The 24,089-nt window shown below is 45.6% G+C and overlaps 15 non-coding genes and 4 pseudogenes across 15 annotated transcripts; all 19 read left to right on the top strand.

Moving 5' to 3' along the window:
- Nucleotides 1-615: 615 nt before the first annotated feature.
- LOC141211003 (U2 spliceosomal RNA) lies at nucleotides 616-806 on the top strand. The gene has a single exon (XR_012280992.1). It is a non-coding gene; the product is annotated as a U2 spliceosomal RNA (small nuclear RNA).
- A 1,120-nt stretch (nucleotides 807-1,926) lies between these two features.
- Nucleotides 1,927-2,117, top strand: LOC141211002 (U2 spliceosomal RNA). The gene has a single exon (XR_012280991.1). It is a non-coding gene; the product is annotated as a U2 spliceosomal RNA (small nuclear RNA).
- Nucleotides 2,118-3,236: 1,119 nt separating this feature from the next.
- LOC141211001 (U2 spliceosomal RNA) lies at nucleotides 3,237-3,427 on the top strand. Its single transcript, XR_012280990.1, has one exon. It is a non-coding gene; the product is annotated as a U2 spliceosomal RNA (small nuclear RNA).
- A 1,121-nt stretch (nucleotides 3,428-4,548) lies between these two features.
- LOC141210758 (U2 spliceosomal RNA) lies at nucleotides 4,549-4,664 on the top strand (annotated as a pseudogene).
- Nucleotides 4,665-5,188: 524 nt separating this feature from the next.
- LOC141210545 (U2 spliceosomal RNA) lies at nucleotides 5,189-5,369 on the top strand (annotated as a pseudogene).
- A 1,119-nt stretch (nucleotides 5,370-6,488) lies between these two features.
- LOC141210318 (U2 spliceosomal RNA) lies at nucleotides 6,489-6,679 on the top strand. The gene has a single exon (XR_012280490.1). It is a non-coding gene; the product is annotated as a U2 spliceosomal RNA (small nuclear RNA).
- A 1,119-nt stretch (nucleotides 6,680-7,798) lies between these two features.
- Nucleotides 7,799-7,989, top strand: LOC141210954 (U2 spliceosomal RNA). Its single transcript, XR_012280944.1, has one exon. It is a non-coding gene; the product is annotated as a U2 spliceosomal RNA (small nuclear RNA).
- Nucleotides 7,990-9,110: 1,121 nt separating this feature from the next.
- LOC141211000 (U2 spliceosomal RNA) lies at nucleotides 9,111-9,301 on the top strand. The gene has a single exon (XR_012280989.1). It is a non-coding gene; the product is annotated as a U2 spliceosomal RNA (small nuclear RNA).
- Nucleotides 9,302-10,420: 1,119 nt separating this feature from the next.
- Nucleotides 10,421-10,611, top strand: LOC141210998 (U2 spliceosomal RNA). Its single transcript, XR_012280987.1, has one exon. It is a non-coding gene; the product is annotated as a U2 spliceosomal RNA (small nuclear RNA).
- Nucleotides 10,612-11,732: 1,121 nt separating this feature from the next.
- LOC141210757 (U2 spliceosomal RNA) lies at nucleotides 11,733-11,848 on the top strand (annotated as a pseudogene).
- A 524-nt stretch (nucleotides 11,849-12,372) lies between these two features.
- LOC141210544 (U2 spliceosomal RNA) lies at nucleotides 12,373-12,553 on the top strand (annotated as a pseudogene).
- Nucleotides 12,554-13,672: 1,119 nt separating this feature from the next.
- LOC141210997 (U2 spliceosomal RNA) lies at nucleotides 13,673-13,863 on the top strand. The gene has a single exon (XR_012280986.1). It is a non-coding gene; the product is annotated as a U2 spliceosomal RNA (small nuclear RNA).
- Nucleotides 13,864-14,982: 1,119 nt separating this feature from the next.
- LOC141210943 (U2 spliceosomal RNA) lies at nucleotides 14,983-15,173 on the top strand. The gene has a single exon (XR_012280933.1). It is a non-coding gene; the product is annotated as a U2 spliceosomal RNA (small nuclear RNA).
- Nucleotides 15,174-16,291: 1,118 nt separating this feature from the next.
- Nucleotides 16,292-16,482, top strand: LOC141210930 (U2 spliceosomal RNA). Its single transcript, XR_012280921.1, has one exon. It is a non-coding gene; the product is annotated as a U2 spliceosomal RNA (small nuclear RNA).
- Nucleotides 16,483-17,602: 1,120 nt separating this feature from the next.
- Nucleotides 17,603-17,793, top strand: LOC141210353 (U2 spliceosomal RNA). Its single transcript, XR_012280525.1, has one exon. It is a non-coding gene; the product is annotated as a U2 spliceosomal RNA (small nuclear RNA).
- Nucleotides 17,794-18,914: 1,121 nt separating this feature from the next.
- LOC141210996 (U2 spliceosomal RNA) lies at nucleotides 18,915-19,105 on the top strand. The gene has a single exon (XR_012280985.1). It is a non-coding gene; the product is annotated as a U2 spliceosomal RNA (small nuclear RNA).
- A 1,119-nt stretch (nucleotides 19,106-20,224) lies between these two features.
- Nucleotides 20,225-20,415, top strand: LOC141210995 (U2 spliceosomal RNA). The gene has a single exon (XR_012280984.1). It is a non-coding gene; the product is annotated as a U2 spliceosomal RNA (small nuclear RNA).
- Nucleotides 20,416-21,535: 1,120 nt separating this feature from the next.
- On the top strand, nucleotides 21,536-21,726 carry LOC141210994 (U2 spliceosomal RNA). Its single transcript, XR_012280983.1, has one exon. It is a non-coding gene; the product is annotated as a U2 spliceosomal RNA (small nuclear RNA).
- Nucleotides 21,727-22,851: 1,125 nt separating this feature from the next.
- On the top strand, nucleotides 22,852-23,042 carry LOC141210993 (U2 spliceosomal RNA). Its single transcript, XR_012280982.1, has one exon. It is a non-coding gene; the product is annotated as a U2 spliceosomal RNA (small nuclear RNA).
- The last annotated feature ends 1,047 nt before the right edge of the window (nucleotides 23,043-24,089 follow it).

The raw sequence follows: 24,089 nt of genomic DNA, 5'->3' as shown, positions 1-24,089 counted from the left end.
TCTGCTGGAACACTGACTTCTTTCATTTAATGCCTGCAGACTATAAAAGAGAAACCAACCCAAAAAGTTTGGTTGATTAGTCTGTGGCATTCTTTTAAACTGTTGCTTATGGCGGTCTCTGTGAGCTTCTCAGTGACATTCAGCCATCCAGGTATCCCGCCTGCAGTAGACGGAATGTGGCAATGGAACGCTGGCTGCGCGTGTCATAATAGGCTCTGAGCCTTTATATACCTGCGCACAGCAGCAGCCACCTTCAGTCTGCTGCTGGACAGCCAGCAGCAGCAGCAGCAGGAGAGGTAATTAATCAGCAACCCTCCTGCTAAGGGTAGACAGCTGCTCGTTCCACCCCCCCCCCGCCTTAATTGGTTCTCCTCCCTTCCAACGGTGTTGAGGCGGGTGGGAACAGCCGGGGGTTGAGGGTACTGTGCTAAAAGAGGTGGAGTTATGCAGATCTAAAACGCGTGGATTGCAGCAGCAGCAAGCCGAAAAGTGCAGGCATGTGAGGGATCTAGAGGTTGACAGCATGTCTTCTTAACGGGAGTCCAGGTGGCCATCTCCACAAATGGACTTTTCAGAATCCTTGGGTGGCACCGTAGTCGGAAACCAATTCTGGTTATCGCTTCTCGGCCTTTTGGCTAAGATCAAGTGTAGTATCTGTTCTTATCAGTTTAATATCTGATACGTCCCCTATCTGGGGACCATATATTAAATGGATTTTTAGAACAGGGAGATGGAAAAAGAGCTTGCTCTGTCCACTCCACGCATTGACCTGGTATTGCAGTATCTCCAGGACCGGTGCACCCCTTCTTTAATGCAGTTTCTAAAATCAGAAAGAATTGAATTCAATGCTTTTTGTTCATTTTGCTTGTTTGTCGGATTTTGGGATGGACTCTTTGGCTTTGCTTTTCTTCTCCTCATTGGATTTTTCATGTTAAAAGTTGCAGAAGCCAGATGACAAGCTCATTTTGGTTCAACTTCAGCAACTGTGCATTGCATTGCCATGTAATGTAATGTAATGCAATGCTATCTATCTATCTCTCCCTCTATACTTCCTTTTGGATAAACAGACATATTAGGCAAGCATTTTGGAGCTTTCACCTAAATAACTACAGGTGGTGAGATAAGCTGCACAATATAATTGACCTTTCAGTATATTGTTGCACACACACCATCTATTTAGCAAATGCCCTTGTTATCAACAGCAGCCTTTTAAACTCACCTGAGCTAACAGGTATGTGAGCTGGTTACTCTGCTGCGCTTAAAATTTCTTTTTTGGTTTGCTACAATGCCTTTTCTGAAACGTTGTCTCCCTCTGCTGGAACACTGACTTCTTTCATTTAATGCCTGCAGACTATAAAAGAGAAACCAACCCAAAAAGTTTGGTTGATTAGTCTGTGGCATTCTTTTAAACTGTTGCTTATGGCGGTCTCTGTGAGCTTCTCAGTGACATTCAGCCATCCAGGTATCCCGCCTGCAGTAGACGGAATGTGGCAATGGAACGCTGGCTGCGCGTGTCATAATAGGCTCTGAGCCTTTATATACCTGCGCACAGCAGCAGCCACCTTCAGTCTGCTGCTGGACAGCCAGCAGCAGCAGCAGCAGGAGAGGTAATTAATCAGCAACCCTCCTGCTAAGGGTAGACAGCTGCTCGTTCCACCCCCCCCCCGCCTTAATTGGTTCTCCTCCCTTCCAACGGTGTTGAGGCGGGTGGGAACAGCCGGGGGTTGAGGGTACTGTGCTAAAAGAGGTGGAGTTATGCAGATCTAAAACGCGTGGATTGCAGCAGCAGCAAGCCGAAAAGTGCAGGCATGTGAGGGATCTAGAGGTTGACAGCATGTCTTCTTAACGGGAGTCCAGGTGGCCATCTCCACAAATGGACTTTTCAGAATCCTTGGGTGGCACCGTAGTCGGAAACCAATTCTGGTTATCGCTTCTCGGCCTTTTGGCTAAGATCAAGTGTAGTATCTGTTCTTATCAGTTTAATATCTGATACGTCCCCTATCTGGGGACCATATATTAAATGGATTTTTAGAACAGGGAGATGGAAAAAGAGCTTGCTCTGTCCACTCCACGCATTGACCTGGTATTGCAGTATCTCCAGGACCGGTGCACCCCTTCTTTAATGCAGTTTCTAAAATCAGAAAGAATTGAATTCAATGCTTTTTGTTCATTTTGCTTGTTTGTCGGATTTTGGGATGGACTCTTTGGCTTTGCTTTTCTTCTCCTCATTGGATTTTTCATGTTAAAAGTTGCAGAAGCCAGATGACAAGCTCATTTTGGTTCAACTTCAGCAACTGTGCATTGCATTGCCATGTAATGTAATGTAATGCAATGCTATCTATCTAGCTCTCCCTCTATACTTCCTTTTGGATAAACAGACATATTAGGCAAGCATTTTGGAGCTTTCACCTAAATAACTACAGGTGGTGAGATAAGCTGCACAATATAATTGACCTTTCAGTATATTGTTGCACACACACCATCTATTTAGCAAATGCCCTTGTTATCAACAGCAGCCTTTTAAACTCACCTGAGCTAACAGGTATGTGAGCTGGTTACTCTGCTGCGCTTAAAATTTCTTTTTTGGTTTGCTACAATGCCTTTTCTGAAACGTTGTCTCCCTCTGCTGGAACACTGACTTCTTTCATTTAATGCCTGCAGACTATAAAAGAGAAACCAACCCAAAAAGTTTGGTTGATTAGTCTGTGGCATTCTTTTAAACTGTTGCTTATGGCGGTCTCTGTGAGCTTCTCAGTGACATTCAGCCATCCAGGTATCCCGCCTGCAGTAGACGGAATGTGGCAATGGAACGCTGGCTGCGCGTGTCATAATAGGCTCTGAGCCTTTATATACCTGCGCACAGCAGCAGCCACCTTCAGTCTGCTGCTGGACAGCCAGCAGCAGCAGCAGCAGGAGAGGTAATTAATCAGCAACCCTCCTGCTAAGGGTAGACAGCTGCTCGTTCCACCCCCCCCCGCCTTAATTGGTTCTCCTCCCTTCCAACGGTGTTGAGGCGGGTGGGAACAGCCGGGGGTTGAGGGTACTGTGCTAAAAGAGGTGGAGTTATGCAGATCTTAAACGCGTGGATTGCAGCAGCAGCAAGCCGAAAAGTGCAGGCATGTGAGGGATCTAGAGGTTGACAGCATGTCTTCTTAACGGGAGTCCAGGTGGCCATCTCCACAAATGGACTTTTCAGAATCCTTGGGTGGCACCGTAGTCGGAAACCAATTCTGGTTATCGCTTCTCGGCCTTTTGGCTAAGATCAAGTGTAGTATCTGTTCTTATCAGTTTAATATCTGATACGTCCCCTATCTGGGGACCATATATTAAATGGATTTTTAGAACAGGGAGATGGAAAAAGAGCTTGCTCTGTCCACTCCACGCATTGACCTGGTATTGCAGTATCTCCAGGACCGGTGCACCCCTTCTTTAATGCAGTTTCTAAAATCAGAAAGAATTGAATTCAATGCTTTTTGTTCATTTTGCTTGTTTGTCGGATTTTGGGATGGACTCTTTGGCTTTGCTTTTCTTCTCCTCATTGGATTTTTCATGTTAAAAGTTGCAGAAGCCAGATGACAAGCTCATTTTGGTTCAACTTCAGCAACTGTGCATTGCATTGCCATGTAATGTAATGTAATGCAATGCTATCTATCTTGCTCTCCCTCTATACTTCCTTTTGGATAAACAGACATATTAGGCAAGCATTTTGGAGCTTTCACCTAAATAACTACAGGTGGTGAGATAAGCTGCACAATATAATTGACCTTTCAGTATATTGTTGCACACACACCATCTATTTAGCAAATGCCCTTGTTATCAACAGCAGCCTTTTAAACTCACCTGAGCTAACAGGTATGTGAGCTGGTTACTCTGCTGCGCTTAAAATTTCTTTTTTGGTTTGCTACAATGCCTTTTCTGAAACGTTGTCTCCCTCTGCTGGAACACTGACTTCTTTCATTTAATGCCTGCAGACTATAAAAGAGAAACCAACCCAAAAAGTTTGGTTGATTAGTCTGTGGCATTCTTTTAAACTGTTGCTTATGGCGGTCTCTGTGAGCTTCTCAGTGACATTCAGCCATCCAGGTATCCCGCCTGCAGTAGACGGAATGTGGCAATGGAACGCTGGCTGCGCGTGTCATAATAGGCTCTGAGCCTTTATATACCTGCGCACAGCAGCAGCCACCTTCAGTCTGCTGCTGGACAGCCAGCAGCAGCAGCAGCAGGAGAGGTAATTAATCAGCAACCCTCCTGCTAAGGGTAGACAGCTGCTCGTTCCACCCCCCCCCCCGCCTTAATTGGTTCTCCTCCCTTCCAACGGTGTTGAGGCGGGTGGGAACAGCCGGGGGTTGAGGGTACTGTGCTAAAAGAGGTGGAGTTATGCAGATCTAAAACGCGTGGATTGCAGCAGCAGCAAGCCGAAAAGTGCAGGCATGTGAGGGATCTAGAGGTTGACAGCATGTCTTCTTAACGGGAGTCCAGGTGGCCATCTCCACAAATGGACTTTTCAGAATCCTTGGGTGGCACCGTAGTCGGAAACCAATTCTGGTTATCGCTTCTCGGCCTTTTGGCTAAGATCAAGTGTAGTATCTTTTGAAAAGGCAGTTTTGTCCTTGGGCTGCCCTAGTAAATTGATGCATATTACACACTGGTTTGGTGCACTTGTTAGTACGCCAGGTGGCTCATAGAGTTATCTGATGGAAAACATGGCCCTCCAGGATCGAAGTCACTAGGCTGGGTAAGTGTGAGGGCTTTGGAGCAATGTGCCCCAGGAGTAGGCGCCCTGGTGGGAGTCCAAGCTTACTGGGACTGGGAACCCCAGAAAGACTTGGCTTCGTAGCACGCCGCACCTTTGCCAATCATACTTTCTGAGCAACCCCCCCTATTCCTGGCCTCCGGGCTAGGAAGGGGAATTTTTATAAACCCGGTCGGAGGTCCGGTCAGCTTTGGGCTGAGAAACCAACACAGGCTCCAGCTCCACTAGGGTGGCAGCCTAGATGGAAGCTGGGAGCACGAAAACGGCTCTTTTCCGGCTTCGGCTAGGGAGAGCATCGGAGATCCCTGACCCTCGCTGTGGCCTTCTGGCTCGGAGGGATGGGGATGGTTTATTGGGGACCCTCTCCTCCGGGAAGGGTCCACATGAATCCTCGCCTCGTGCGCTGTTTTGGTGTGACTTCGGTCACATTTTTCAGTGCCTTGGATGCAGCTTCAATCAAAAATCTGTTCTTATCAGTTTAATATCTGATACGTCCCCTATCTGGGGACCATATATTAAATGGATTTTTAGAACAGGGAGATGGAAAAAGAGCTTGCTCTGTCCACTCCACGCATTGACCTGGTATTGCAGTATCTCCAGGACCGGTGCACCCCTTCTTTAATGCAGTTTCTAAAATCAGAAAGAATTGAATTCAATGCTTTTTGTTCATTTTGCTTGTTTGTCGGATTTTGGGATGGACTCTTTGGCTTTGCTTTTCTTCTCCTCATTGGATTTTTCATGTTAAAAGTTGCAGAAGCCAGATGACAAGCTCATTTTGGTTCAACTTCAGCAACTGTGCATTGCATTGCCATGTAATGTAATGTAATGCAATGCTATCTATCTAGCTCTCCCTCTATACTTCCTTTTGGATAAACAGACATATTAGGCAAGCATTTTGGAGCTTTCACCTAAATAACTACAGGTGGTGAGATAAGCTGCACAATATAATTGACCTTTCAGTATATTGTTGCACACACACCATCTATTTAGCAAATGCCCTTGTTATCAACAGCAGCCTTTTAAACTCACCTGAGCTAACAGGTATGTGAGCTGGTTACTCTGCTGCGCTTAAAATTTCTTTTTTGGTTTGCTACAATGCCTTTTCTGAAACGTTGTCTCCCTCTGCTGGAACACTGACTTCTTTCATTTAATGCCTGCAGACTATAAAAGAGAAACCAACCCAAAAAGTTTGGTTGATTAGTCTGTGGCATTCTTTTAAACTGTTGCTTATGGCGGTCTCTGTGAGCTTCTCAGTGACATTCAGCCATCCAGGTATCCCGCCTGCAGTAGACGGAATGTGGCAATGGAACGCTGGCTGCGTGTGTCATAATAGGCTCTGAGCCTTTATATACCTGCGCACAGCAGCAGCCACCTTCAGTCTGCTGCTGCAGCCAGCAGCAGCAACAGCAGGAGAGGTAATTAATCAGCAACCCTCCTGCTAAGGGTAGACAGCTGCTCGTTCCACCCCCCCCCCCGCCTTAATTGGTTCTCCTCCCTTCCAACGGTGTTGAGGCGGGTGGGAACAGCCGAGGGTTGAGGGTACTGTGCTAAAAGAGGTGGAGTTATGCAGATCTAAAACGCGTGGATTGCAGCAGCAGCAAGCCGAAAAGTGCAGGCATGTGAGGGATCTAGAGGTTGACAGCATGTCTTCTTAACGGGAGTCCAGGTGGCCATCTCCACAAATGGACTTTTCAGAATCCTTGGGTGGCACCGTAGTCGGAAACCAATTCTGGTTATCGCTTCTCGGCCTTTTGGCTAAGATCAAGTGTAGTATCTGTTCTTATCAGTTTAATATCTGATACGTCCCCTATCTGGAGACCATATATTAAATGGATTTTTAGAACAGGGAGATGGAAAAAGAGCTTGCTCTGTCCACTCCACGCATTGACCTGGTATTGCAGTATCTCCAGGACCGGTGCACCCCTTCTTTAATGCAGTTTCTAAAATCAGAAAGAATTGAATTCAATGCTTTTTGTTCATTTTGCTTGTTTGTCGGATTTTGGGATGGACTCTTTGGCTTTGCTTTTCTTCTCCTCATTGGATTTTTCATGTTAAAAGTTGCAGAAGCCAGATGACAAGCTCATTTTGGTTCAACTTCAGCAACTGTGCATTGCATTGCCATGTAATGTAATGTAATGCAATGCTATCTATCTAGCTCTCCCTCTATACTTCCTTTTGGATAAACAGACATATTAGGCAAGCATTTTGGAGCTTTCACCTAAATAACTACAGGTGGTGAGATAAGCTGCACAATATAATTGACCTTTCAGTATATTGTTGCACACACACCATCTATTTAGCAAATGCCCTTGTTATCAACAGCAGCCTTTTAAACTCACCTGAGCTAACAGGTATGTGAGCTGGTTACTCTGCTGCGCTTAAAATTTCTTTTTTGGTTTGCTACAATGCCTTTTCTGAAACGTTGTCTCCCTCTGCTGGAACACTGACTTCTTTCATTTAATGCCTGCAGACTATAAAAGAGAAACCAACCCAAAAAGTTTGGTTGATTAGTCTGTGGCATTCTTTTAAACTGTTGCTTATGGCGGTCTCTGTGAGCTTCTCAGTGACATTCAGCCATCCAGGTATCCCGCCTGCAGTAGACGGAATGTGGCAATGGAACGCTGGCTGCGCGTGTCATAATAGGCTCTGAGCCTTTATATACCTGCGCACAGCAGCAGCCACCTTCAGTCTGCTGCTGGACAGCCAGCAGCAGCAGCAGCAGGAGAGGTAATTAATCAGCAACCCTCCTGCTAAGGGTAGACAGCTGCTCGTTCCACCCCCCCCCGCCTTAATTGGTTCTCCTCCCTTCCAACGGTGTTGAGGCGGGTGGGAACAGCCGGGGGTTGAGGGTACTGTGCTAAAAGAGGTGGAGTTATGCAGATCTAAAACGCGTGGATTGCAGCAGCAGCAAGCCGAAAAGTGCAGGCATGTGAGGGATCTAGAGGTTGACAGCATGTCTTCTTAACGGGAGTCCAGGTGGCCATCTCCACAAATGGACTTTTCAGAATCCTTGGGTGGCACCGTAGTCGGAAACCAATTCTGGTTATCGCTTCTCGGCCTTTTGGCTAAGATCAAGTGTAGTATCTGTTCTTATCAGTTTAATATCTGATACGTCCCCTATTTGGGGACCATATATTAAATGGATTTTTAGAACAGGGAGATGGAAAAAGAGCTTGCTCTGTCCACTCCACGCATTGACCTGGTATTGCAGTATCTCCAGGACCGGTGCACCCCTTCTTTAATGCAGTTTCTAAAATCAGAAAGAATTGAATTCAATGCTTTTTGTTCATTTTGCTTGTTTGTCGGATTTTGGGATGGACTCTTTGGCTTTGCTTTTCTTCTCCTCATTGGATTTTTCATGTTAAAAGTTGCAGAAGCCAGATGACAAGCTCATTTTGGTTCAACTTCAGCAACTGTGCATTGCATTGCCATGTAATGTAATGTAATGCAATGCTATCTATCTAGCTCTCCCTCTATACTTCCTTTTGGATAAACAGACATATTAGGCAAGCATTTTGGAGCTTTCACCTAAATAACTACAGGTGGTGAGATAAGCTGCACAATATAATTGACCTTTCAGTATATTGTTGCACACACACCATCTATTTAGCAAATGCCCTTGTTATCAACAGCAGCCTTTTAAACTCACCTGAGCTAACAGGTATGTGAGCTGGTTACTCTGCTGCGCTTAAAATTTCTTTTTTGGTTTGCTACAATGCCTTTTCTGAAACGTTGTCTCCCTCTGCTGGAACACTGACTTCTTTCATTTAATGCCTGCAGACTATAAAAGAGAAACCAACCCAAAAAGTTTGGTTGATTAGTCTGTGGCATTCTTTTAAACTGTTGCTTATGGCGGTCTCTGTGAGCTTCTCAGTGACATTCAGCCATCCAGGTATCCCGCCTGCAGTAGACGGAATGTGGCAATGGAACGCTGGCTGCGCGTGTCATAATAGGCTCTGAGCCTTTATATACCTGCGCACAGCAGCAGCCACCTTCAGTCTGCTGCTGGACAGCCAGCAGCAGCAGCAGCAGGAGAGGTAATTAATCAGCAACCCTCCTGCTAAGGGTAGACAGCTGCTCGTTCCACCCCCCCCCCCGCCTTAATTGGTTCTCCTCCCTTCCAACGGTGTTGAGGCGGGTGGGAACAGCCGGGGGTTGAGGGTACTGTGCTAAAAGAGGTGGAGTTATGCAGATCTAAAACGCGTGGATTGCAGCAGCAGCAAGCCGAAAAGTGCAGGCATGTGAGGGATCTAGAGGTTGACAGCATGTCTTCTTAACGGGAGTCCAGGTGGCCATCTCCACAAATGGACTTTTCAGAATCCTTGGGTGGCACCGTAGTCGGAAACCAATTCTGGTTATCGCTTCTCGGCCTTTTGGCTAAGATCAAGTGTAGTATCTGTTCTTATCAGTTTAATATCTGATACGTCCCCTATCTGGGGACCATATATTAAATGGATTTTTAGAACAGGGAGATGGAAAAAGAGCTTGCTCTGTCCACTCCACGCATTGACCTGGTATTGCAGTATCTCCAGGACCGGTGCACCCCTTCTTTAATGCAGTTTCTAAAATCAGAAAGAATTGAATTCAATGCTTTTTGTTCATTTTGCTTGTTTGTCGGATTTTGGGATGGACTCTTTGGCTTTGCTTTTCTTCTCCTCATTGGATTTTTCATGTTAAAAGTTGCAGAAGCCAGATGACAAGCTCATTTTGGTTCAACTTCAGCAACTGTGCATTGCATTGCCATGTAATGTAATGTAATGCAATGCTATCTATCTAGCTCTCCCTCTATACTTCCTTTTGGATAAACAGACATATTAGGCAAGCATTTTGGAGCTTTCACCTAAATAACTACAGGTGGTGAGATAAGCTGCACAATATAATTGACCTTTCAGTATATTGTTGCACACACACCATCTATTTAGCAAATGCCCTTGTTATCAACAGCAGCCTTTTAAACTCACCTGAGCTAACAGGTATGTGAGCTGGTTACTCTGCTGCGCTTAAAATTTCTTTTTTGGTTTGCTACAATGCCTTTTCTGAAACGTTGTCTCCCTCTGCTGGAACACTGACTTCTTTCATTTAATGCCTGCAGACTATAAAAGAGAAACCAACCCAAAAAGTTTGGTTGATTAGTCTGTGGCATTCTTTTAAACTGTTGCTTATGGCGGTCTCTGTGAGCTTCTCAGTGACATTCAGCCATCCAGGTATCCCGCCTGCAGTAGACGGAATGTGGCAATGGAACGCTGGCTGCGCGTGTCATAATAGGCTCTGAGCCTTTATATACCTGCGCACAGCAGCAGCCACCTTCAGTCTGCTGCTGGACAGCCAGCAGCAGCAGCAGCAGGAGAGGTAATTAATCAGCAACCCTCCTGCTAAGGGTAGACAGCTGCTCGTTCCACCCCCCCCCGCCTTAATTGGTTCTCCTCCCTTCCAACGGTGTTGAGGCGGGTGGGAACAGCCGGGGGTTGAGGGTACTGTGCTAAAAGAGGTGGAGTTATGCAGATCTTAAACGCGTGGATTGCAGCAGCAGCAAGCCGAAAAGTGCAGGCATGTGAGGGATCTAGAGGTTGACAGCATGTCTTCTTAACGGGAGTCCAGGTGGCCATCTCCACAAATGGACTTTTCAGAATCCTTGGGTGGCACCGTAGTCGGAAACCAATTCTGGTTATCGCTTCTCGGCCTTTTGGCTAAGATCAAGTGTAGTATCTGTTCTTATCAGTTTAATATCTGATACGTCCCCTATCTGGGGACCATATATTAAATGGATTTTTAGAACAGGGAGATGGAAAAAGAGCTTGCTCTGTCCACTCCACGCATTGACCTGGTATTGCAGTATCTCCAGGACCGGTGCACCCCTTCTTTAATGCAGTTTCTAAAATCAGAAAGAATTGAATTCAATGCTTTTTGTTCATTTTGCTTGTTTGTCGGATTTTGGGATGGACTCTTTGGCTTTGCTTTTCTTCTCCTCATTGGATTTTTCATGTTAAAAGTTGCAGAAGCCAGATGACAAGCTCATTTTGGTTCAACTTCAGCAACTGTGCATTGCATTGCCATGTAATGTAATGTAATGCAATGCTATCTATCTTGCTCTCCCTCTATACTTCCTTTTGGATAAACAGACATATTAGGCAAGCATTTTGGAGCTTTCACCTAAATAACTACAGGTGGTGAGATAAGCTGCACAATATAATTGACCTTTCAGTATATTGTTGCACACACACCATCTATTTAGCAAATGCCCTTGTTATCAACAGCAGCCTTTTAAACTCACCTGAGCTAACAGGTATGTGAGCTGGTTACTCTGCTGCGCTTAAAATTTCTTTTTTGGTTTGCTACAATGCCTTTTCTGAAACGTTGTCTCCCTCTGCTGGAACACTGACTTCTTTCATTTAATGCCTGCAGACTATAAAAGAGAAACCAACCCAAAAAGTTTGGTTGATTAGTCTGTGGCATTCTTTTAAACTGTTGCTTATGGCGGTCTCTGTGAGCTTCTCAGTGACATTCAGCCATCCAGGTATCCCGCCTGCAGTAGACGGAATGTGGCAATGGAACGCTGGCTGCGCGTGTCATAATAGGCTCTGAGCCTTTATATACCTGCGCACAGCAGCAGCCACCTTCAGTCTGCTGCTGGACAGCCAGCAGCAGCAGCAGCAGGAGAGGTAATTAATCAGCAACCCTCCTGCTAAGGGTAGACAGCTGCTCGTTCCACCCCCCCCCCCGCCTTAATTGGTTCTCCTCCCTTCCAACGGTGTTGAGGCGGGTGGGAACAGCCGGGGGTTGAGGGTACTGTGCTAAAAGAGGTGGAGTTATGCAGATCTAAAACGCGTGGATTGCAGCAGCAGCAAGCCGAAAAGTGCAGGCATGTGAGGGATCTAGAGGTTGACAGCATGTCTTCTTAACGGGAGTCCAGGTGGCCATCTCCACAAATGGACTTTTCAGAATCCTTGGGTGGCACCGTAGTCGGAAACCAATTCTGGTTATCGCTTCTCGGCCTTTTGGCTAAGATCAAGTGTAGTATCTTTTGAAAAGGCAGTTTTGTCCTTGGGCTGCCCTAGTAAATTGATGCATATTACACACTGGTTTGGTGCACTTGTTAGTACGCCAGGTGGCTCATAGAGTTATCTGATGGAAAACATGGCCCTCCAGGATCGAAGTCACTAGGCTGGGTAAGTGTGAGGGCTTTGGAGCAATGTGCCCCAGGAGTAGGCGCCCTGGTGGGAGTCCAAGCTTACTGGGACTGGGAACCCCAGAAAGACTTGGCTTCGTAGCACGCCGCACCTTTGCCAATCATACTTTCTGAGCAACCCCCCCTATTCCTGGCCTCCGGGCTAGGAAGGGGAATTTTTATAAACCCGGTCGGAGGTCCGGTCAGCTTTGGGCTGAGAAACCAACACAGGCTCCAGCTCCACTAGGGTGGCAGCCTAGATGGAAGCTGGGAGCACGAAAACGGCTCTTTTCCGGCTTCGGCTAGGGAGAGCATCGGAGATCCCTGACCCTCGCTGTGGCCTTCTGGCTCGGAGGGATGGGGATGGTTTATTGGGGACCCTCTCCTCCGGGAAGGGTCCACATGAATCCTCGCCTCGTGCGCTGTTTTGGTGTGACTTCGGTCACATTTTTCAGTGCCTTGGATGCAGCTTCAATCAAAAATCTGTTCTTATCAGTTTAATATCTGATACGTCCCCTATCTGGGGACCATATATTAAATGGATTTTTAGAACAGGGAGATGGAAAAAGAGCTTGCTCTGTCCACTCCACGCATTGACCTGGTATTGCAGTATCTCCAGGACCGGTGCACCCCTTCTTTAATGCAGTTTCTAAAATCAGAAAGAATTGAATTCAATGCTTTTTGTTCATTTTGCTTGTTTGTCGGATTTTGGGATGGACTCTTTGGCTTTGCTTTTCTTCTCCTCATTGGATTTTTCATGTTAAAAGTTGCAGAAGCCAGATGACAAGCTCATTTTGGTTCAACTTTAGCAACTGTGCATTGCATTGCCATGTAATGTAATGTAATGCAATGCTATCTATCTAGCTCTCCCTCTATACTTCCTTTTGGATAAACAGACATATTAGGCAAGCATTTTGGAGCTTTCACCTAAATAACTACAGGTGGTGAGATAAGCTGCACAATATAATTGACCTTTCAGTATATTGTTGCACACACACCATCTATTTAGCAAATGCCCTTGTTATCAACAGCAGCCTTTTAAACTCACCTGAGCTAACAGGTATGTGAGCTGGTTACTCTGCTGCGCTTAAAATTTCTTTTTTGGTTTGCTACAATGCCTTTTCTGAAACGTTGTCTCCCTCTGCTGGAACACTGACTTCTTTCATTTAATGCCTGCAGACTATAAAAGAGAAACCAACCCAAAAAGTTTGGTTGATTAGTCTGTGGCATTCTTTTAAACTGTTGCTTATGGCGGTCTCTGTGAGCTTCTCAGTGACATTCAGCCATCCAGGTATCCCGCCTGCAGTAGACGGAATGTGGCAATGGAACGCTGGCTGCGTGTGTCATAATAGGCTCTGAGCCTTTATATACCTGCGCACAGCAGCAGCCACCTTCAGTCTGCTGCTGCAGCTAGCAGCAGCAACAGCAGGAGAGGTAATTAATCAGCAACCCTCCTGCTAAGGGTAGACAGCTGCTCGTTCCACCCCCCCCCCCGCCTTAATTGGTTCTCCTCCCTTCCAACGGTGTTGAGGCGGGTGGGAACAGCCGAGGGTTGAGGGTACTGTGCTAAAAGAGGTGGAGTTATGCAGATCTAAAACGCGTGGATTGCAGCAGCAGCAAGCCGAAAAGTGCAGGCATGTGAGGGATCTAGAGGTTGACAGCATGTCTTCTTAACGGGAGTCCAGGTGGCCATCTCCACAAATGGACTTTTCAGAATCCTTGGGTGGCACCGTAGTCGGAAACCAATTCTGGTTATCGCTTCTCGGCCTTTTGGCTAAGATCAAGTGTAGTATCTGTTCTTATCAGTTTAATATCTGATACGTCCCCTATCTGGGGACCATATATTAAATGGATTTTTAGAACAGGGAGATGGAAAAAGAGCTTGCTCTGTCCACTCCACGCATTGACCTGGTATTGCAGTATCTCCAGGACCGGTGCACCCCTTCTTTAATGCAGTTTCTAAAATCAGAAAGAATTGAATTCAATGCTTTTTGTTCATTTTGCTTGTTTGTCGGATTTTGGGATGGACTCTTTGGCTTTGCTTTTCTTCTCCTCATTGGATTTTTCATGTTAAAAGTTGCAGAAGCCAGATGACAAGCTCATTTTGGTTCAACTTCAGCAACTGTGCATTGCATTGCCATGTAATGTAATGTAATGCAATGCTATCTATCTAGCTCTCCCTCTATACTTCCTTTTGGATAAACAGACATATTAGGCAAGCATTTTGGAGCTTTCACCTAAATAACTACAGGTGGTGAGATAAGCTGCACAATATAATTGACCTTTCAGTATATTGTTGCACACACACCATCTATTTAGCAAATGCCCTTGTTATCAACAGCAGCCTTTTAAACTCACCTGAGCTAACAGGTATGTGAGCTGGTTACTCTGCTGCGCTTAAAATTTCTTTTTTGGTTTGCTACAATGCCTTTTCTGAAACGTTGTCTCCCTCTGCTGGAACACTGACTTCTTTCATTTAATGCCTGCAGACTATAAAAGAGAAACCAACCCAAAAAGTTTGGTTGATTAGTCTGTGGCATTCTTTTAAACTGTTGCTTATGGCGGTCTCTGTGAGCTTCTCAGTGACATTCAGCCATCCAGGTATCCCGCCTGCAGTAGACGGAATGTGGCAATGGAACGCTGGCTGCGCGTGTCATAATAGGCTCTGAGCCTTTATATACCTGCGCACAGCAGCAGCCACCTTCAGTCTGCTGCTGGACAGCCAGCAGCAGCAGCAGCAGGAGAGGTAATTAATCAGCAACCCTCCTGCTAAGGGTAGACAGCTGCTCGTTCCACCCCCCCCCGCCTTAATTGGTTCTCCTCCCTTCCAACGGTGTTGAGGCGGGTGGGAACAGCCGGGGGTTGAGGGTACTGTGCTAAAAGAGGTGGAGTTATGCAGATCTAAAACGCGTGGATTGCAGCAGCAGCAAGCCGAAAAGTGCAGGCATGTGAGGGATCTAGAGGTTGACAGCATGTCTTCTTAACGGGAGTCCAGGTGGCCATCTCCACAAATGGACTTTTCAGAATCCTTGGGTGGCACCGTAGTCGGAAACCAATTCTGGTTATCGCTTCTCGGCCTTTTGGCTAAGATCAAGTGTAGTATCTGTTCTTATCAGTTTAATATCTGATACGTCCCCTATTTGGGGACCATATATTAAATGGATTTTTAGAACAGGGAGATGGAAAAAGAGCTTGCTCTGTCCACTCCACGCATTGACCTGGTATTGCAGTATCTCCAGGACCGGTGCACCCCTTCTTTAATGCAGTTTCTAAAATCAGAAAGAATTGAATTCAATGCTTTTTGTTCATTTTGCTTGTTTGTCGGATTTTGGGATGGACTCTTTGGCTTTGCTTTTCTTCTCCTCATTGGATTTTTCATGTTAAAAGTTGCAGAAGCCAGATGACAAGCTCATTTTGGTTCAACTTCAGCAACTGTGCATTGCATTGCCATGTAATGTAATGTAATGCAATGCTATCTATCTAGCTCTCCCTCTATACTTCCTTTTGGATAAACAGACATATTAGGCAAGCATTTTGGAGCTTTCACCTAAATAACTACAGGTGGTGAGATAAGCTGCACAATATAATTGACCTTTCAGTATATTGTTGCACACACACCATCTATTTAGCAAATGCCCTTGTTATCAACAGCAGCCTTTTAAACTCACCTGAGCTAACAGGTATGTGAGCTGGTTACTCTGCTGCGCTTAAAATTTCTTTTTTGGTTTGCTACAATGCCTTTTCTGAAACGTTGTCTCCCTCTGCTGGAACACTGACTTCTTTCATTTAATGCCTGCAGACTATAAAAGAGAAACCAACCCAAAAAGTTTGGTTGATTAGTCTATGGCATTCTTTTAAACTGTTGCTTATGGCGGTCTCTGTGAGCTTCTCAGTGACATTCAGCCATCCAGGTATCCCGCCTGCAGTAGACGGAATGTGGCAATGGAACGCTGGCTGCGCGTGTCATAATAGGCTCTGAGCCTTTATATACCTGCGCACAGCAGCAGCCACCTTCAGTCTGCTGCTGGACAGCCAGCAGCAGCAGCAGCAGGAGAGGTAATTAATCAGCAACCCTCCTGCTAAGGGTAGACAGCTGCTCGTTCCACCCCCCCCGCCTTAATTGGTTCTCCTCCCTTCCAACGGTGTTGAGGCGGGTGGGAACAGCCGGGGGTTGAGGGTACTGTGCTAAAAGAGGTGGAGTTATGCAGATCTAAAACGCGTGGATTGCAGCAGCAGCAAGCCGAAAAGTGCAGGCATGTGAGGGATCTAGAGGTTGACAGCATGTCTTCTTAACGGGAGTCCAGGTGGCCATCTCCACAAATGGACTTTTCAGAATCTTTGGGTGGCACCGTAGTCGGAAACCAATTCTGGTTATCGCTTCTCGGCCTTTTGGCTAAGATCAAGTGTAGTATCTGTTCTTATCAGTTTAATATCTGATACGTCCCCTATTTGGGGACCATATATTAAATGGATTTTTAGAACAGGGAGATGGAAAAAGAGCTTGCTCTGTCCACTCCACGCATTGACCTGGTATTGCAGTATCTCCAGGACCGGTGCACCCCTTCTTTAATGCAGTTTCTAAAATCAGAAAGAATTGAATTCAATGCTTTTTGTTCATTTTGCTTGTTTGTCGGATTTTGGGATGGACTCTTTGGCTTTGCTTTTCTTCTCCTCATTGGATTTTTCATGTTAAAAGTTGCAGAAGCCAGATGACAAGCTCATTTTGGTTCAACTTCAGCAACTGTGCATTGCATTGCCATGTAATGTAATGTAATGCAATGCTATCTATCTAGCTCTCCCTCTATACTTCCTTTTGGATAAACAGACATATTAGGCAAGCATTTTGGAGCTTTCACCTAAATAACTACAGGTGGTGAGATAAGCTGCACAATATAATTGACCTTTCAGTATATTGTTGCACACACACCATCTATTTAGCAAATGCCCTTGTTATCAACAGCAGCCTTTTAAACTCACCTGAGCTAACAGGTATGTGAGCTGGTTACTCTGCTGCGCTTAAAATTTCTTTTTTGGTTTGCTACAATGCCTTTTCTGAAACGTTGTCTCCCTCTGCTGGAACACTGACTTCTTTCATTTAATGCCTGCAGACTATAAAAGAGAAACCAACCCAAAAAGTTTGGTTGATTAGTCTATGGCATTCTTTTAAACTGTTGCTTATGGCGGTCTCTGTGAGCTTCTCAGTGACATTCAGCCATCCAGGTATCCCGCCTGCAGTAGACGGAATGTGGCAATGGAACGCTGGCTGCGCGTGTCATAATAGGCTCTGAGCCTTTATATACCTGCGCACAGCAGCAGCCACCTTCAGTCTGCTGCTGGACAGCCAGCAGCAGCAGCAGCAGGAGAGGTAATTAATCAGCAACCCTCCTGCTAAGGGTAGACAGCTGCTCGTTCCACCCCCCCCCCGCCTTAATTGGTTCTCCTCCCTTCCAACGGTGTTGAGGCGGGTGGGAACAGCCGGGGGTTGAGGGTACTGTGCTAAAAGAGGTGGAGTTATGCAGATCTAAAACGCGTGGATTGCAGCAGCAGCAAGCCGAAAAGTGCAGGCATGTGAGGGATCTAGAGGTTGACAGCATGTCTTCTTAACGGGAGTCCAGGTGGCCATCTCCACAAATGGACTTTTCAGAATCCTTGGGTGGCACCGTAGTCGGAAACCAATTCTGGTTATCGCTTCTCGGCCTTTTGGCTAAGATCAAGTGTAGTATCTGTTTTTATCAGTTTAATATCTGATACGTCCCCTATCTGGGGACCATATATTAAATGGATTTTTAGAACAGGGAGATGGAAAAAGAGCTTGCTCTGTCCACTCCACGCATTGACCTGGTATTGCAGTATCTCCAGGACCGGTGCACACCTTCTTTAATGCAGTTTCTAAAATCAGAAAGAATTGAATTCAATGCTTTTTGTTCATTTTGCTTGTTTGTCGGATTTTGGGATGGACTCTTTGGCTTTGCTTTTCTTCTCCTCATTGGATTTTTCATGTTAAAAGTTGCAGAAGCCAGATGACAAGCTCATTTTGGTTCAACTTCAGCAACTGTGCATTGCATTGCCATGTAATGTAATGTAATGCAATGCTATCTATCTAGCTCTCCCTCTATACTTCCTTTTGGATAAACAGACATATTAGGCAAGCATTTTGGAGCTTTCACCTAAATAACTACAGGTGGTGAGATAAGCTGCACAATATAATTGACCTTTCAGTATATTGTTGCACACACACCATCTATTTAGCAAATGCCCTTGTTATCAACAGCAGCCTTTTAAACTCACCTGAGCTAACAGGTATGTGAGCTGGTTACTCTGCTGCGCTTAAAATTTCTTTTTTGGTTTGCTACAATGCCTTTTCTGAAACGTTGTCTCCCTCTGCTGGAACACTGACTTCTTTCATTTAATGCCTGCAGACTATAAAAGAGAAACCAACCCAAAAAGTTTGGTTGATTAGTCTGTGGCATTCTTTTAAACTGTTGCTTATGGCGGTCTCTGTGAGCTTCTCAGTGACATTCAGCCATCCAGGTATCCCGCCTGCAGTAGACGGAATGTGGCAATGGAACGCTGGCTGCGCGTGTCATAATAGGCTCTGAGCCTTTATATACCTGCGCACAGCAGCAGCCACCTTCAGTCTGCTGCTGGACAGCCAGCAGCAGCAGCATCAGGAGAGGTAATTAATCAGCAACCCTCCTGCTAAGGGTAGACAGCTGCTCGTTCCACCCCCCCCCCCGCCTTAATTGGTTCTCCTCCCTTCCAACGGTGTTGAGGCGGGTGGGAACAGCCGGGGGTTGAGGGTACTGTGCTAAAAGAGGTGGAGTTATGCAGATCTAAAACGCGTGGATTGCAGCAGCAGCAAGCCGAAAAGTGCAGGCATGTGAGGGATCTAGAGGTTGACAGCATGTCTTCTTAACGGGAGTCCAGGTGGCCATCTCCACAAATGGACTTTTCAGAATCCTTGGGTGGCACCGTAGTCGGAAACCAATTCTGGTTATCGCTTCTCGGCCTTTTGGCTAAGATCAAGTGTAGTATCTGTTCTTATCAGTTTAATATCTGATACGTCCCCTATCTGGGGACCATATATTAAATGGATTTTTAGAACAGGGAGATGGAAAAAGAGCTTGCTCTGTCCACTCCACGCATTGACCTGGTATTGCAGTATCTCCAGGACCGGTGCACCCCTTCTTTAATGCAGTTTCTAAAATCAGAAAGAATTGAATTCAATGCTTTTTGTTCATTTTGCTTGTTTGTCGGATTTTGGGATGGACTCTTTGGCTTTGCTTTTCTTCTCCTCATTGGATTTTTCATGTTAAAAGTTGCAGAAGCCAGATGACAAGCTCATTTTGGTTCAACTTCAGCAACTGTGCATTGCATTGCCATGTAATGTAATGTAATGCAATGCTATCTATCTAGCTCTCCCTCTATACTTCCTTTTGGATAAACAGACATATTAGGCAAGCATTTTGGAGCTTTCACCTAAATAACTACAGGTGGTGAGATAAGCTGCACAATATAATTGACCTTTCAGTATATTGTTGCACACACACCATCTATTTAGCAAATGCCCTTGTTATCAACAGCAGCCTTTTAAACTCACCTGAGCTAACAGGTATGTGAGCTGGTTACTCTGCTGCGCTTAAAATTTCTTTTTTGGTTTGCTACAATGCCTTTTCTGAAACGTTGTCTCCCTCTGCTGGAACACTGACTTCTTTCATTTAATGCCTGCAGACTATAAAACAGAAACCAACCCAAAAAGTTTGGTTGATTAGTCTGTGGCATTCTTTTAAACTGTTGCTTATGGCGGTCTCTGTGAGCTTCTCAGTGACATTCAGCCATCCAGGTATCCCGCCTGCAGTAGACGGAATGTGGCAATGGAACGCTGGCTGCGTGTGTCATAATAGGCTCTGAGCCTTTATATACCTGCGCACAGCAGCAGCCACCTTCAGTCTGCTGCTGGACAGCCAGCAGCAGCAGCAGCAGGAGAGGTAATTAATCAGCAACCCTCCTGCTAAGGGTAGACAGCTGCTCGTTCCACCCCCCCCCGCCTTAATTGGTTCTCCTCCCTTCCAACGGTGTTGAGGCGGGTGGGAACAGCCGGGGGTTGAGGGTACTGTGCTAAAAGAGGTGGAGTTATGCAGATCTAAAACGCGTGGATTGCAGCAGCAGCAAGCCGAAAAGTGCAGGCATGTGAGGGATCTAGAGGTTGACAGCATGTCTTCTTAATGGGAGTCCAGGTGGCCATCTCCACAAATGGACTTTTCAGAATCCTTGGGTGGCACCGTAGTCGGAAACCAATTCTGGTTATCGCTTCTCGGCCTTTTGGCTAAGATCAAGTGTAGTATCTGTTCTTATCAGTTTAATATCTGATACGTCCCCTATCTGGGGACCATATATTAAATGGATTTTTAGAACAGGGAGATGGAAAAAGAGCTTGCTCTGTCCACTCCACGCATTGACCTGGTATTGCAGTATCTCCAGGACCGGTGCACCCCTTCTTTAATGCAGTTTCTAAAATCAGAAAGAATTGAATTCAATGCTTTTTGTTAATTTTGCTTGTTTGTCGGATTTTGGGATGGACTCTTTGGCTTTGCTTTTCTTCTCCTCATTAGATTTTTCATGTTAAAAGTTGCAGAAGCCAGATGACAAGCTCATTTTGGTTCAACTTCAGCAACTGTGCATTGCATTGCCATGTAATGTAATGTAATGCAATGCTATCTATCTAGCTCTCCCTCTATACTTCCTTTTGGATAAACAGACATATTAGGCAAGCATTTTGGAGCTTTCACCTAAATAACTACAGGTGGTGAGATAAGCTGCACAATATAATTGACCTTTCAGTATATTGTTGCACACACACCATCTATTTAGCAAATGCCCTTGTTATCAACAGCAGCCTTTTAAACTCACCTGAGCTAACAGGTATGTGAGCTGGTTACTCTGCTGCGCTTAAAATTTCTTTTTTGGTTTGCTACAATGCCTTTTCTGAAACGTTGTCTCCCTCTGCTGGAACACTGAATTCTTTCATTTAATGCCTGCAGACTATAAAAGAGAAACCAACCCAAAAAGTTTGGTTGATTAGTCTGTGGCATTCTTTTAAACTGTTGCTTATGGCGGTCTCTGTGAGCTTCTCAGTGACATTCAGCCATCCAGGTATCCCGCCTGCAGTAGACGGAATGTGGCAATGGAACTCTGGCTGCGCGTGTCATAATAGGCTCTGAGCCTTTATATACCTGCGCACAGCAGCAGCCACCTTCAGTCTGCTGCTGGACAGCCAGCAGCAGCAGCAGCAGGAGAGGTAATTAATCAGCAACCCTCCTGCTAAGGGTAGACAGCTGCTCGTTCCACCCCCCCCCCGCCTTAATTGGTTCTCCTCCCTTCCAACGGTGTTGAGGCGGGTGGGAACAGCCGGGGGTTGAGGGTACTGTGCTAAAAGAGGTGGAGTTATGCAGATCTAAAATGCGTGGATTGCAGCAGCAGCAAGCCGAAAAGTGCAGGCATGTGAGGGATCTAGAGGTTGACAGCATGTCTTCTTAACGGGAGTCCAGGTGGCCATCTCCACAAATGGACTTTTCAGAATCCTTGGGTGGCACCGTAGTCGGAAACGAATTCTGGTTATCGCTTCTCGGCCTTTTGGCTAAGATCAAGTGTAGTATCTGTTCTTATCAGTTTAATATCTGATACGTCCCCTATCTGGGGACCATATATTAAATGGATTTTTAGAACAGGGAGATGGAAAAAGAGCTTGCTCTGTCCACTCCACGCATTGACCTGGTATTGCAGTATCTCCAGGACCGGTGCACCCCTTCTTTAATGCAGTTTCTAAAATCAGAAAGAATTGAATTCAATGCTTTTTGTTCATTTTGCTTGTTTGTCGGATTTTGGGATGGACTCTTTGGCTTTGCTTTTCTTCTCCTCATTGGATTTTTCATGTTAAAAGTTGCAGAAGCCAGATGACAAGCTCATTTTGGTTCAACTTCAGCAACTGTGCATTGCATTGCCATGTAATGTAATGTAATGTAATGCAATGCTATCTATCTAGCTCTCCCTCTATACTTCCTTTTGGATAAACAGACATATTAGGCAAGCATTTTGGAGCTTTCACCTAAATAACTACAGGTGGTGAGATAAGCTGCACAATATAATTGACCTTTCAGTATATTGTTGCACACACACCATCTATTTAGCAAATGCCCTTGTTATCAACAGCAGCCTTTTAAACTCACCTGAGCTAACAGGTATGTGAGCTGGTTACTCTGCTGCGCTTAAAATTTCTTTTTTGGTTTGCTACAATGCCTTTTCTGAAACGTTGTCTCCCTCTGCTGGAACACTGACTTCTTTCATTTAATGCCTGCAGACTATAAAAGAGAAACCAACCCAAAAAGTTTGGTTGATTAGTCTGTGGCATTCTTTTAAACTGTTGCTTATGGCGGTCTCTGTGAGCTTCTCAGTGACATTCAGCCATCCAGGTATCCCGCCTGCAGTAGACGGAATGTGGCAATGGAACGCTGGCTGCGCGTGTCATAATAGGCTCTGAGCCTTTATATACCTGCGCACAGCAGCAGCCACCTTCAGTCTGCTGCTGGACAGCCAGCAGCAGCAGCAGCAGGAGAGGTAATTAATCAGCAACCCTCCTGCTAAGGGTAGACAGCTGCTCGTTCCACCCCCCCCCCGCCTTAATTGGTTCTCCTCCCTTCCAACGGTGTTGAGGCGGGTGGGAACAGCCGGGGGTTGAGGGTACTGTGCTAAAAGAGGTGGAGTTATGCAGATCTAAAACGCGTGGATTGCAGCAGCAGCAAGCCGAAAAGTGCAGGCATGTGAGGGATCTAGAGGTTGACAGCATGTCTTCTTAACGGTAGTCCAGGTGGCCATCTCCACAAATGGACTTTTCAGAATCCTTGGGTGGCACCGTAGTTGGAAACCAATTCTGGTTATCGCTTCTCGGCCTTTTGGCTAAGATCAAGTGTAGTATCTGTTCTTATCAGTTTAATATCTGATACGTCCCCTATCTGGGGACCATATATTAAATGGATTTTTAGAACAGGGAGATGGAAAAAGAGCTTGCTCTGTCCACTCCACGCATTGACCTGGTATTGCAGTATCTCCAGGACCGGTGCACCCCTTCTTTAATGCAGTTTCTAAAATCAGAAAGAATTGAATTCAATGGTTTTTGTTCATTTTGCTTGTTTGTCGTATTTTGGGATGGACTCTTTGGCTTTGCTTTTCTTCTCCTCATTGGATTTTTCATGTTAAAAGTTGCAGAAGCCAGATGACAAGCTCATTTTGGTTCAACTTCAGCAACTGTGCATTGCATTGCCATGTAATGTAATGTAATGCAATGCTATCTATCTAGCTCTCCCTCTATACTTCCTTTTGGATAAACAGACATATTAGGCAAGCATTTTGGAGCTTTCACCTAAATAACTACAGGTGGTGAGATAAGCTGCACAATATAATTGACCTTTCAGTATATTGTTGCACACACACCATCTATTTAGCAAATGCCCTTGTTATCAACAGCAGCCTTTTAAACTCACCTGAGCTAACAGGTATGTGAGCTGGTTACTCTGCTGCGCTTAAAATTTCTTTTTTGGTTTGCTACAATGCCTTTTCTGAAACGTTGTCTCCCTCTGCTGGAACACTGACTTCTTTCATTTAATGCCTGCAGACTATAAAACAGAAACCAACCCAAAAAGTTTGGTTGATTAGTCTGTGGCATTCTTTTAAACTGTTGCTTATGGCGGTCTCTGTGAGCTTCTCAGTGACATTCAGCCATCCAGGTATCCCGCCTGCAGTAGACGGAATGTGGCAATGGAACGCTGGCTGCGTGTGTCATAATAGGCTCTGAGCCTTTATATACCTGCGCACAGCAGCAGCCACCTTCAGTCTGCTGCTGGACAGCCAGCAGCAGCAGCAGCAGGAGAGGTAATTAATCAGCAACCCTCCTGCTAAGGGTAGACAGCTGCTCGTTCCACCCCCCCCCGCCTTAATTGGTTCTCCTCCCTTCCAACGGTGTTGAGGCGGGTGGGAACAGCCGGGGGTTGAGGGTACTGTGCTAAAAGAGGTGGAGTTATGCAGATCTAAAACGCGTGGATTGCAGCAGCAGCAAGCCGAAAAGTGCAGGCATGTGAGGGATCTAGAGGTTGACAGCATGTCTTCTTAATGGGAGTC

The sequence above is a fragment of the Phyllobates terribilis genome, unplaced genomic scaffold, assembly GCF_046119375.1.
Source record: "Phyllobates terribilis strain yellow unplaced genomic scaffold, ASM4611937v1 Scaffold_169__1_contigs__length_4117513, whole genome shotgun sequence".
Taxonomy (NCBI): domain Eukaryota; kingdom Metazoa; phylum Chordata; class Amphibia; order Anura; family Dendrobatidae; genus Phyllobates; species Phyllobates terribilis.
Note: the sequence above shows the minus strand (reverse complement) of the source record. Positions and strands in the feature narration are given on the sequence as shown.